Consider the following 13,396-nt stretch of genomic DNA (forward strand, 5'->3'; position numbering starts at 1 on the left):
GCCGCAGGAGTTGCCGGTGTTGACTACAACGTCAAACCGCCTTAGGGACTCCAGCTCCGGATTTTCTGTCGGGGTTTACTCCCTTAGCCTTTCCCCTGAAGAGGTATGCCACAAGGCAGCAGAGATTTTTTGGAGTCAGAGTTTTCCTTCTCTGATGTACCCTGACTGGAAGATCGAACCAGCGACACTTAGCTCGTAGGCCGACGCTCAATCCACTGAGCCAAACCAGCCAGGGCATGTTCGAGCATGGTGCTTAAGAAATCAAGGTCTGAATTCTAGATGGGCTCATTGTTACCGCAGCTTCACTGCTTCTATGCCCTCTAGTGGACAGCTAGGGAATGAATACATGTAGATATAGACAATCTATTCGCTCAATATCGAGTATACTGATCCCTCAAAATCGAGTATACTGATACCTCTGGTCCCAATACAATACCACACTGTATATTTTAACTTGCCCCCTTTCCTTAATTGTAACTTCTTTCTTCAAAAGTAACAAACCTAGCCCTCATTATCCATAAATATTTACTTAGTTGTTCAATCACGATATATACATTGTATTATTTATTAAGGTTAAGTACCCTGGCTGGTTTGGCTCAGTGGATTGAGCGTCGGCCTGCGAGCTAAGTGTCGCTGGTTCGATCTTCCAGTCAGGGCACATCAGAGAAGGAAAACTCTGACTCCAAAAAACCTCCGCTGCCTTGTGCCATACCTCTTTAGGGGAAAGGCTAAGGGAGTAAACCCCGACAGAAAATCCGGAGCCGGAGTCCCTAAGGCGGTTTGACGTTGTAGTCAACACCGGCAACTCCTGCGGCGCACCTGAAACCAAGCTGTATCGACTCCGTCTTTCCCTTGGACCCTTCAGCTGCGAAGAGAGGGGGGGTCTGCTGCATGGGCAACAGCAGACCCTCCATATCACCCTGCCCAGGCTCTGTAGCTTCAGCTTCACTGGAGAGGACACTCCAGCGTCATCACAAGATGTCGATTCTTCACGGGAGGAGACAGATACCGTGTCACTCCCGAGTTGGACTGCACAACCATTCTCGGCGGTGCAGATAGACTCTTAAGAAGCTACACCATCGTCTCTCGAGACGGACGGCTACCGACGACTTATTAAGGTTACTGCAACAAATTACCACAGACCAGGTGGCATGTATGGGAGGCAACCAATTGATGTCTCTCTTTCTCTCTCTCAAATCAATAAACATTTAAAAAATAATACCGAGGTTTCAAGGATCCTTTACCCAGTGTCGCCTAATAATGACATCTTACATTACTACAGCACAATGCCAAAACCTGGAAATTGATGTTGGTGTAATGTGTGTATAGTGCTGTGTCATGTTCTTACATGTGTACATGTGCGACCACTACCATAATCAACATACAGAACTGTTGCATCACCTCAAAGATCTCTCATGCTCCCCTTTTATTGTCCCACCCACCACTCTTTCACCAACTACCCCAACCCCTAGTAACCACTAATCTCTTTCCACATCCATAATTTTGTCATTTTGAGAGTGTTATATAACTCAAATCATACATGTGCACTATTTACATTTAAAGTTTAATTCATTGAATTAAATCAAATTCAGTTCCTCAGTAACACCAGCTGCATTTCTAATGCTCAGTAGCCACATTTGACTAGTGACTATCATATTGGGCGACCACTCCCTTGTTGCAGAAAGTTCCATTGGAAAGTGCTGCTTTAGTGAATAAGATCAGATCCACGGTTCACAACTGCTGACTCATAGACTAAATCACCCAGGAGTGTGATGCAGTGCAGGGTTCTGAGTATATGACTTATCTATCTCTGCATAGTAAGTTATCCCCAAATGCAGTGGCTTCAACAATCCATCTTTATCACCTCCCATCTTTCTGTAGGTCAGGAGTTCAGGGGCGACCCAGCTGAGTCATGGGGCTCAGAGCCTCTGTGAGATTGCAGTGCGATGTTGCTCAGGGCAGCAGGCACCTTGAAGGTGTGGCTGTGGCTGGCGCATTGGCCTGCCGGTGGCTTATCCCCATGGCCAGAAACTTCGTGCTGCCTGTGAGGGAGACCACGCATCTCCACTGGCCCAGGAGTAAGAGATTTCCCGGAATGTGGGACTTCCATTGTGAGAACTGGAATTGTCTGAGACAAAAGGAACAGTTGTTGGCAGGAGGACTCGGCTCTTCCCAGTAGGGGCATCTTCCAGGCTTGCAGCAGTGTCCTGCAATGTGGCTACTGGCTTCTGGAGGGAGCGACCCAAGAGAGAGCAGGGCAGGAGCTCCACCGCTTTCCTGACCTGCCTGGGAAGTCACATGGCATCACCTCTGCTGCACGTTTTCATTAGAAGCAAGTCACAAAATCTTGCAGTCCACAGCTGAGGACAGGGGACCTGGGGTCCACCTTTGGAAGGGAGGATTGGGAAAGAATTGAGAAGGAATTAGTGGGCATATTTTAAACCCTCCACACTCACCTACCCCTGAGATCCTGATTGGACCCCAGAAACCATCCTTTATTGAGGCTCCCTGATGACCCCTGAGATGCAAATCTGGTGTGCCTACTACCAGGTCACCTGGCCCTCAAGGTCCCTCTGCACCATGAGATAGTGTTCCTGCCACCTGCCTCAGGGGACATGCAAGGAGGAGACAGGGCAGGGCAGCTTCAGGCCAGAGAAACTGGCAAGCTGAGCATGGCTCCTGGCGCTCCATTAGATTTCTTTTTTCTTTTTTCTATTCAATTTTTAAATTATTGCTATTTTTTATTTATTGATTTGAGAGAGAGAGAGAGAGAGAGAGAGAGAGAGAGAGAGAGAGAGAGAGAGAGAGAGGGAGAGAGAAACATTGATTTGTTGCTCCACTCATTTATGCATTCATTGGTTGATTCTTGTATGTGCCCTGACCAGGGATTGAACCCACAACCTTGGTGTATTGGGACAACACTCTAGCCAACTGAGCTACCTGGCCAGGGCTTCCCAATATCCTTCATTAAAGCTGGTTCCCTCTGTATTTCTTGGTATTATAATGCTTGGTTCATGCACACATAATATTTGTCACATTTGCAAATAGGCTGTCTCTCCCTGCAGCCTTTGGGCTCTGTGAAGAAAGGTGGGGACTGTGTCTGCATTTGTCCCCCTCGGTCCCTTCAGGGCTATCACAGTGCCTTGAACATGCCTGCTGCTCAGGAACTACTACCTGAGGCATGTATGAGGGGAGGTCTGAGGGAAGGAGGAGGGAGATGCTGCAGGTGAAGGGACAGTAGGAGGCCACCCATGACTGGTGTGGGGGACAGGAGGCCAGGCACCAGCCCAGTCCTGTGACCCCTGACCCAGGGATATCTAAGACCTCACAGAATTGGATTAAATTAGTGTTTCTCAGCCTCAGCACTGTAGATCTTTTGGGCTATATAATTCTTTGTCGTGGGGGTTGTCCTGTGTAAGACCTTCAAGTAGCATCCTTGGCCTCTATCCAGTACTTGCCAGAAGTATATCCTTCTCTGTTGTGACAATTAAAAATATATTCTGATGCTGCCAAATGCCCTATGGGTGTTGTTCTTGGAACTGGATCAGATAACCAGTCCAGCACCGTAGTGGGCCTAAAATCTCTGCATGAACATGAGCTCGGATGTAAATGACAGAGAGTAATGCCTGCCTCACACCCTGGAAAAGCTCTCTGAGACTTGGTTAGAGCCTCTGGGTGATGGGCACAGTGTGCTGTCACCTATTGGTGAAAGGTGGGAGTGCACCCATGGTCCCACCAACTGAGAGCCACAGTGAAACAACTTGCTTGGCTGGTTGGCTGCAGGTTGGCTTAGGGACTCTCCTCAAGGCTGGGCCAGGGAAGCTCCAGATAAAGCCAGCCAGGGTGTGCAGAAACCAGGAGTAGTTAGTGGGGTTGGGACACATTCTTATCATTTTGGTCAAATGTTTCATGATGCACTTGTTAAAAAAATCAAGCGAACTTTATTTATCTCCCTCTTCTCTTTTACTAAGGAAACACTGTGCTCCCTCTTCTTCAGACTCCCTCTGATTTGGGACTTGGCCCTCAAGGGTTTGCATCAGGTCAGGGACCCTGAGAGCTGGAATGATGCCGATGTTCTGGCTCCTCAACCACTCCCCTTGGTCGGACTGGGGGTGATTCCAGAAGCAGCTCCTCCCCCAGGCTGGGTTCGGGGGGAGAGGCAGAAGGTGAGCACCTCCAATGGCCAAACCCGAACTCACCATCTTTCTTGACACCTTTGCCTTCTCAGTGCTCCTGGCCCCGGGGGGACAGTGCCAGCCCTCAGTTTTGCAGCCAGAAATGTCACCCCATTACCGAGTAGTCCTGCAGGTTGTACCTCCTCAATCAGTCCACTCGCTCCCTCCCTCTCCCCACCTTCATGGCTGCCCTCACCATTGTCTGTGCCACTGTCCTCTGGGCCTAGACCAGCGCAGTGGCTCAGCTGGATGGTCCTGCTCTCTCCTGCGGTGTTGCTGGGGCTCAAACCCGTGGCCACGCTTAGCTGGGAACCTGGCCAGGGTGGAATGTTCTAGATGGCTACACTCACATACTCAGTACCTCAGATGGCTGGGGATAGGGGTGATGGTGGGGAGGCAACCTGGCCTCTAAGGTCTGGGCCTAGACTTGGCACTGTGTCCCTTCCACCACATTCTGCTGATCAGAGCAAGCTCCAGGCCAACCCAGCACTAACAGGAGAGGAAGCAAACACCTCTGGATGCAGGGAGGGTGTGGGAGATATTGGCCACCGTGACAACCCACCCTGCCCACCTCCCTCAGGTCAGCCTTCCATTCAATATCCAATCACAACCCTGGCTGGGGTGGCTCAGTTGGTTGAAACACTCCCTTGCATTGAAAGGCTGCCGGTTCGATTCCCAGTCAGGGCACATACCTAGGTTGTAGGTTTGTTCCTGGTTGGGGCCCGAGTCAAAGTTTCCCTCTTACATTGATGTTTCTCTCTCTAAAAAACAGTCTTGAAAAATCCACATATTCATTTCATTCATGTCATTTATTTCTGCTCAAAAGTCACCTCCTTGGAGAGGCCTTCCCTGACTGTCCTGAGTAGATGCCCCCCTCCCATTTCTGTCTACCTTCACCTTAATTTTGCTTTAATTTTCTACAGGACACTTACCAGCACTTGACACTGCAGTCCATGTCTATTTGTTAACTGTCAGTCTTGCCCACGACATAGTGAGTACTGAGAGGGGAGGGACTACATCTTTTTAGTTCACTGTTGAGTCCCCAAACCTAGGAGAGTGCCTGGCCCATGGTAAGAGGTCAGTACACATGTGTTCAATGAATAAATGTTTCTATGAAGCTTTTCCATAACACTCATCAAAATTCATCATTACATGTTTATTTGTGTGATGATTTGAGCTAAGTCTATCAGCTCCATAAGGGAAGGGACAATATCTGTTTCTACTCACCATTATATTATATCCCCACTTCCACTTCTACTTCTTTTTTTTAATCCTCATTTGAGGACATGGCCATTGGTTCCAGAGAGAGGGGATGGGAGGGAGAGAAACATCAGTCTTTTGCCTTCCATATGCACCCCAACCTAAGATTGAACTAGCAGCCTAGGCATGTGCCCTGGCTGGGAACTGAAGCCGCAACCCTTGGGTCCACGGGATTATGCTCTAACCACCTGGGCCATACCAGCTGGGGCTATATCCCCACTTCTGAATGCAGTATCTGGACAGTTTGCGACTCGCAGTGAATATTGGTCAATGCATGAACTCTGAATAGGAGGGCAGGATCAAGGGCAAGTTGACACATCTTCCTATAGGGTCATCTCTCTTTGCAACACACAGATGCTGGATCTTAGAGAAGAGTGGTGTAAATAAAAGTGTTCTGAACTGATTTTCTTTACACTCCCCACCCCTGCCCCAGGGAGCTGGTGTTCAGAGCAGCCGCACCCTGAATTTCTGTAAAGTCACAGCATTTTTCTGAGCCAGCTGCTTGTGAAAATTCCAGGTGCTGGCCCCACCTCAGAAATATGAATGGAGAACCTTGAAAGGCAAGGCCACCACCTGCATGGACCTCCAGTCCCACAGGTGCTTCTCGTGTGCACCCTGTTCTGAGAAACATCACCTTTCCATTTCTGGGTTCTAAGTTTGGATTTTCTTGGGCTGGTTTTTCCATTGGATCACCTTGTGTCTCTTATGATCTTGGTAGCTGTAGTTATTTATTTCCCCCAGAAGACATTGTAAACAAGCAGCCTGTTCCATATCCCTGGAAAATGAGGTGTGTTTCCTTATCTTTTGGGAAGCCTGATGTTCAAGGTTATGGAGAGGTCAAGTGACCCAGTCCCCTGTGGTTGAGTTTAAACACCAGGCGAGGAGAAGCAAAAGTGGATTCTGTCCTCCTACAGATTTACTGTGTGTGGAATTCTGAGGTTTGTGTTTGGGGCTTTGGGAGGGAAGAAGAGGTGGGGTCCCTGATATGGGGGAGCCTTTTGCATGATTCAGGGGAAGCCAGCATTTCCCCAGGGGTGAGGAGGAACTGGGGAGGGGGGAGGGGTAGGTAAAGGGACTAATCATCTTATGTAAGAGTCATGGAAGAACTTGTTTTGTAATCCCAGGCAGCAGGGCTGCTAAGTTTAGATTTTAACCTGAAACTTCTGAGCTTGGAGAGGCATCTGAGGCTGCTGCTGCCTTGAGCTACGCTGGCCCTGGCAGGAAGGGCCTTGTCTTTGACTCCTCAGTCCCCTCCTGGGTAGCTGGCGGAGATGGAGGGTGTTGGAAGAAGTAGGGGCCGTTTCCAGAGAAAATCCTAGGGGTCAGCTCTTCGTCCCCCAATCTCTCCTCCTTCAAGGATCAGAGTAGGTCATGGGGTCGGGGGCAGGAGAAGCTGGGGTGGGGACAATGGCAGGGACACTTGGGCTCTGTAGCCAGCTTGGCTGCTAATTGGTTGTCTGTCTACCTGTTCCTGTTCAGTCAGAAAGAAAGTCCTTCCCGCCTCCAGGAGGAGGAGACACTGGTGGGTCCAATGAGGAAGCAACTGCTCTCCAGCTCCTGAAGGGGCATTTGGGGAATAAGACCTAGTAGGCAGGGTGGTCTCAGCCAGGGCAGATGTCTCCCAGTCTGACTGCCAGCCTTGGTCATCCAGGAGAAATCAGGAGAAGACAGTCCTCCTTGTACAAGACTCTCTCTCTGTGTGTGTGTGTGTGTATGTGTGTCTTTAGGGCAGTGCAATAGTAAAAGGCATGCAGCCCACCAGACCACCCCCACTGCCGACATGAACGGCAAGATTGGGGGTCTCCATGACCATCCTTAATTAGTAAAAATATTTTACTTATTTATTTTTAGAGCGAGGGGAAGGAAGGGAGAAAGAAAGGGAGAGATATCAATGTGTAGTGTCTCTTGCATGCCCCCAACTGGAGACCTGGCCTGCAACCCAGGCATGTGCCTTGACTAGGAATCAAACCGGCGACCCGTGGGTTTGCAGGCTTGTGCTCAATCCAGTGAGCCATACCAGCAAGGGTTGTAGGAGAAAATTTGTTATTGGTTTATTGTTTTTCCCCAATGGATTATTACTCTCCATGTCACTCAGAGTCTGGCCAGGTCTTTTCCTGGGTGATGACTGTCAGGGCACAATGTGGAAAGTATGGCCCGAGAATTTTCTTTTAATTTTAATTTTATTGATGAGAGAGAGAGAGAGAGAGAGAGAGAGAGAGAGAGAGAGAGAGAGAGATATCAGTTTGTTGTTCCACTTATTCAAGAATTCATTGGTCGATTCTTCTATGTGCCTGACTGAGGATGAAACCTACAACCTTGGCATATTGGGATGATGCTCTAACGAACTGAGCTACCCAGCCAGGGTGGCTTGAGATTCTTGACCAGAAATTCTCAATCCTGACTTTTCCTACCTAGACTCTAGTCTGGAAAATTGTTAAAAAGGTTAGGTTTTATGATAATTCAGCTTTATACTCTAATTCATTGATGCTGGTTACAAGCAGGGTATATTTTTCTTTAAAAATTGATCTATACAAACTTCTGGTCAAGATAGAGACGTAGGTAGACATGTTTAACCTCCTCATGCAGCCATAGACAGAATTACAACCAGATCTCAAAACTAATAACACCTAGAACCATCAGAAAATTGAGCTGTATGAAAGTCTGACAACCAGGGATTTTAAAAAGTCACATTCATCCAAACTGGTAGGAGGGGAGGAGGTGCAGAGATGGGTAGAGAGGCAACCTGGCGCAGAAAGGCAGAGGTGATGGCAGTGGTGGCAGCAGAATGGACAGAAGGGAGTGAGAAACCCCAGTTCCAGGTCAGACTGCACAGCCCAGGGTTCCAGTACTTGGAAGACAGACTGCCCACCCCCCTCCATTACCTCTGGCTGTAAAAAGCAGGTGGGGTTGAGGTGGCAGAAGAGACTGCTGGATTTTTGATGCTTAAAGGACCACAGCACTGTCTTAGAACATATGCAAGCCCCCTCACTCCAGGATTTGCCACTGGGGAAGCAGCTGGAAGGGCACCAGTTGCACATGGGAAGAAGGTGAAGTGACTGGAAATTGGGTGAGAGCTGGGCAAACCGCCAGAAGCCAGGTAGCAGCATTAGTGCCTCTCTGAGCCCTCACCATACAGCCACAAAGTGGTGAAGCAAGTTGTCCCACCCTGGCAATTACCTAAGGCTTTACCCCACACAATTTAGAGGTGCCTTTTCTACATAGGCCATGCTACTAGGACTGGGAGTCAAAGCAGCTCTACCCAATACACAGAAACAAACACAGGGAGGCTGCCAAATTAAAGAGACAAAGAAATATGGCCCAAATCAAAGAACAGAACAAAATCCCAGAAAATGAACTAAGCAAAATGGAGATAGCCAACCTATCAGATGTAGAGTTCAAAACATTGGTGATAAGGATGCTCAGAGAACTCCTTGAGTATGGCAAAAAAAATAAAGGAAGAAATGAAGGCTACACTAAGTGAAATGAAGAATAATCCACAGGAAAACAACAGTGAAGGGAAGGAGGCCGGGATTCAAACCAACAATTTGGAGCATAAGAAAGAGATAAATATTCAACCGGAACAAAAAGAAGAAACAAGAATTCAAAAAAATGAGGATAGGCTTAGGAACCTCTGGGACAACTTTAAAAGTACCAACATCCAAATCATAGGGGTGCTAGAAGGAGAAGAGCAAGAGCAAGAAATTGAAAGCTTATGTGAAAAACTAATGAAGGAAAACTTTACAAATTTGGCGAAGGAATTAGACATACAGGTTCAGGAAGCACAAGTCCCAAACAAGCTAGACCCAAAGAGGACCACACAAAGACACATCATAATTAGAGTGCCAAAGGTTAAAGACAAAGAGAGAATCCTAAAAGCACCAAGAGAAAAGCACAGAGTTACCTACAAAGGGGTGCCTATAAGACTATCAGCTGATTTCTCAAAAGAAACTTTGCAGGCAAGAAGGGACTGACAAGAAGTATTCAATGTGGTGAAAAGAAAGGTCTGACAACCTAGATTACTCTATCCAGCAAAGGTATCATTTAGAATGAAAGGGCAGATAAAGTGCTTCCCAGACAAGGTAAAGCTAAAGGAATTCATCATCACCAAGCCATTATTACAAGAAATGTTAAAGGGACTGATTTAAGAAAAAGAAGATCAAAAGCATGAGCATTAAAAAGGCAACAAATTCACAACTATCAACAACTGAATCAAAACAAAACAAAACAAAACAAAACAAACTAAACAAACAACCAGAACAGGAATGGAGTCATAGATATGGAGAGCATATGGAGGGTTATCAGCTGGGAGGGGGAAGGGGGAGAAATGGGGGAAATGGTGCAGGGACTAAGAAGCATAATTGGTAGGAACAAAATAGACAGGGAATGTTAAGAATAATATAGAAAACGGAGAAGCCAAACAACTTATATGCATGAGCCATGGGATATTGCTGGAGGGAAGGGTGGTACCAGGCAGAGGGGAACAAAGGGGGAAAAACTGGGACTGTAATAGCATAATCAATAAATATACTTAAAAATAAAAATAAAAATTTATATAAATTAGACCTTCAATTTTTACTTTCATAGACCTTATCTTCAAGCTCTGGTTACTTGGCAAAGGCGACATTAAGAAATCATGTTTGCCCTGGCTGGTGTGGCTCAGTGGATTGAGCACCAGCCTGTGGACTGAGAGGTCGCTGGTTCGATTCCCAGTCAGGGCACATGCCTGAGTTGCAGGTCAGTTCCCCAGTTCAGGGTGTGCGAGAGGCAACCAATCTATGTTTCTCTCTCACATGTTTCTTTCCCTCTCTTTCTACCTCCTTTCCCTTCTCTTAAAAAAAAAATCCTTATTTATTAAAAAAAAAGAAAAAATCACGAGGTATATCTGGTCCTGAAAAGTTCTATCTTGGTAAATATCTATAGTACAAGCTGTAAGTTAGATATAAGAAATGACTTCCCTAAAAGAAAAATTCTTGCACTGTTCAGCCATGCCTGTATTAAAAATAAAAGAAAAATCTCTTCATCTCTGGATGTTGTATATTTTGCTTGAAGGAACAGAACTGAGTCAGGACCTGGAAGAAAACCTAATTCAGCCTGGACTGTGCAAAAAGGAAAATTTTCAGCTCAGATAGTTGGAGAGCACAGAAGGTAGCCTGAGGCATGGCTACATCCAGAAGATAAAGTCCCTGAAGACCTGGGTTCATCTCTTTTGTGGGCTGGGTTCATTTTTAAAGTCTTTATTTCACAAGCCCCAGGAAGTCTGACTGGTTTCATTGGTCCATCCCTAGGGCCAGGGGAGGAATGCAGTGCTCTGATTGGTCAGGTGGAGACCCAGGAATGTCAAGGTCGGAGTCCGCTATATCAGATTTTGTGGACTGAGAAGAGAAGGGTCATTCGCCCAAAGGAAAATTGTTAGACCTGACCTGGTTTTCTTAATTCAAATTTATGAGAGGACTGGATTGGCAGGTGCTCACCCCCAGTCCAATCACCTGCGGCAGAGGAGCGGAGGTAGGGTGGGGGTGGGGTTGGTAAGCCAGGTAGGACAGGTTCCCCGGGCTCAGCTCCTCCCTCAGGGTTGAGGGGAGAGGGCAACACTAGGGCCTGATGGCTTCCATGTCCTAGTGATTTCTTTACCATTTTTCTGAGTGTTGCTTCTTTTTTTTTTTTTAAGTGTATTTTATTATGTTGTTACTGTAGTCCAAAATTTTTTTCCTTTGCTCCCCTATGCACAGTACCCCCCTTCCCTCCAGCAATCCCATCCCTCTTAGTTTATGTCCATGGGTCATGCATATGTTATTTGGCTTCACCCTTTCCTATATTATTCTCAACTTCCCCCTGTCTATTTTGTACCAACCAATTATGCTTCTTAGTCCCTGCACCATTTCCCCATTTCTCCCCCTTCCCCCTCCCAGCTGATAACCCTCCAAATGATCCCCATATCTATGATTCTGTTGCTATTCTGGTTTGCTTAGTTGGATTTTGTTCTTATTTTTAAAATTCAATTGCTGATAGTTGTGAATTTGTTGTTATTTTAATGTTCATAGTTTTGATGTTAAGTCCCTTTAATATTTCATATAATAATGGCATGGTGGTGATGAACTCCTTTAGCTTTACCTTGTTTGGGAAGCACTTTATCTACCCTTCCGTTCTAAATGATAGCTTTGCTGGATAGAGTAATATTGGTTGTAGATTCTTGCTTTTCATCACATTGAATACTTCTTGCCAGTCCCTTCTTGCCTGCAAAGTTTCTTTTGAGAAACCGGCTGATAGTCTTATAGACACCCCTTTGTAGGTAACTCTCTGTGTTTCCCTTGCTGCTTTTAAGATTCTCTATCTTTCACCGTTGGCATTTTAATTATGATATGTCTTGGTGTGGTCCTCTTTGGGTCTAGCTTGTTTGGGACTTGTGCTTCCTGAACTTGTATGTCTAATTCCTTTGCCAAATTTGTAAAGTTTTCCTTCATTAGTTTTTCACATAAGCTTTCAATTTCTTGCTCTTTCTCTTCTCCTTCTGGTACCCCTATGATTCAGATGGTGGCACATTTAAAGTTGTCCCAGAGGTTCCTAAGCCTCTTCTCATTTTTTCTCAATTCTTGTTTCCTCATTCTGTACTGGTTGACTGGTTCCAAATCATTTACTTGAACCCTGGTTTCCTTTCCTTCACCATTGGTTTTGTGTGGATTTTCCTTTGTTTCATTTAGCATAGCCTTCACTTCTTCCCTTATGCGTTTGCTGTATTCAAGCATATGTCAAGCCCATGAGCATTTTTATCACCAGTGTTTCAAACGCTATGTCTGTTAGGTTGGCTATCTTCTTGTCAGGTTGGCTATGTCCTTGTTGCTTAGTTCTCCCACTGGAGCCTTGATCCATTCCCTCTTTTGGGCCATACTTCTCTGTTTCCTCATCTTGACAGGCTCCTGTGTTTGCCTGTTTCTTAGGTAGAGCTGTCACACCTGTTATGTTGTAAGGGGTGGAGCCTTAAGTATTTGTCAGTATGGGTGACCCATTTCGCCACCTTGTGGTGCTGTATGTGGGGGAGGGGTATGAGAGGGAACAATGCCGCTTGCTCAGCACTCGCCCCTTTCCCAGACACTTCTCTGACTTCCATACAGGACTGGTGCCTCTCTAGCTGTTGCCCTGGTCGTTGTTCCCAGAGTGGGTAGGTCTGAGAGGATGTTCTAGGGCCGTGGGGGCCCTTTAAACAAATGGACTCTGCTGAGAGACCGGCAGTTTCCTTCTCTGCCCCAGCCCCCATTGGTCTGCACAGTCAGAATCAATGAGGTTTTATTTTACCCGGTGCTGGAACTGTGAGCTGTGCTGCCTGGTCTGGGGATGAGAGTGCTTCCCAGGTGTCCCTCCCTAGTTTTTAAAATGTGTGACTGTGCTTTCCACTGGCCTGTCCCTGCCGCCAATGCTGCCACCACCACAGCAGGTCCTCTCTGTCCAGGCTCCGCCCCTCCTACCTGTCTGGATGAGTATTTCTTCTTTATATCTTTGTTGGACTTCCATGCAGCTTGATTTTCTGGAACTTATGGTTGTCTCTAGTTTTGAGGTAGCTGTATTCCTTTTTAGTTGTGGAGAGAGATGCAGTGTGTCTGTCTAGGCCTCCATCTTGGCTGGAAGTCCTTGAGTGCTTGCTTCTTATATGACCCATTTTAAACTCAGAAGAACCCTCTGAAGTTGAAGCTGAGGCCTATTGCCCAGAGTTATACAGCCAGTAAATGACTCAAAGGTTGCTCAAGTGATTAATCTGGAAGTGGCAGCTAGGAGAGTTTTCTAAGGGACAAGAGCAGGGTGGGCGGGGGGAACTCTGCCCACATTGGGGGTGCTGAAATGGGGGTTGGCGGGGAGATGCTGTAGGGGAACATTTGGTTCAAGTGCCACATCTGGGCTTCATTGACTCAGGGCCTGGCATCTGTTCCTCGGTCTAGTGAGGTTTCTAGAGTTCCATCATCCTTCAGAGC

The sequence above is a fragment of the Furipterus horrens genome, unplaced genomic scaffold (genome assembly GCF_987537825.1).
Source record: "Furipterus horrens unplaced genomic scaffold, mFurHor1.1.pri manual_scaffold_10, whole genome shotgun sequence".
Lineage (NCBI taxonomy): Eukaryota > Metazoa > Chordata > Mammalia > Chiroptera > Furipteridae > Furipterus > Furipterus horrens.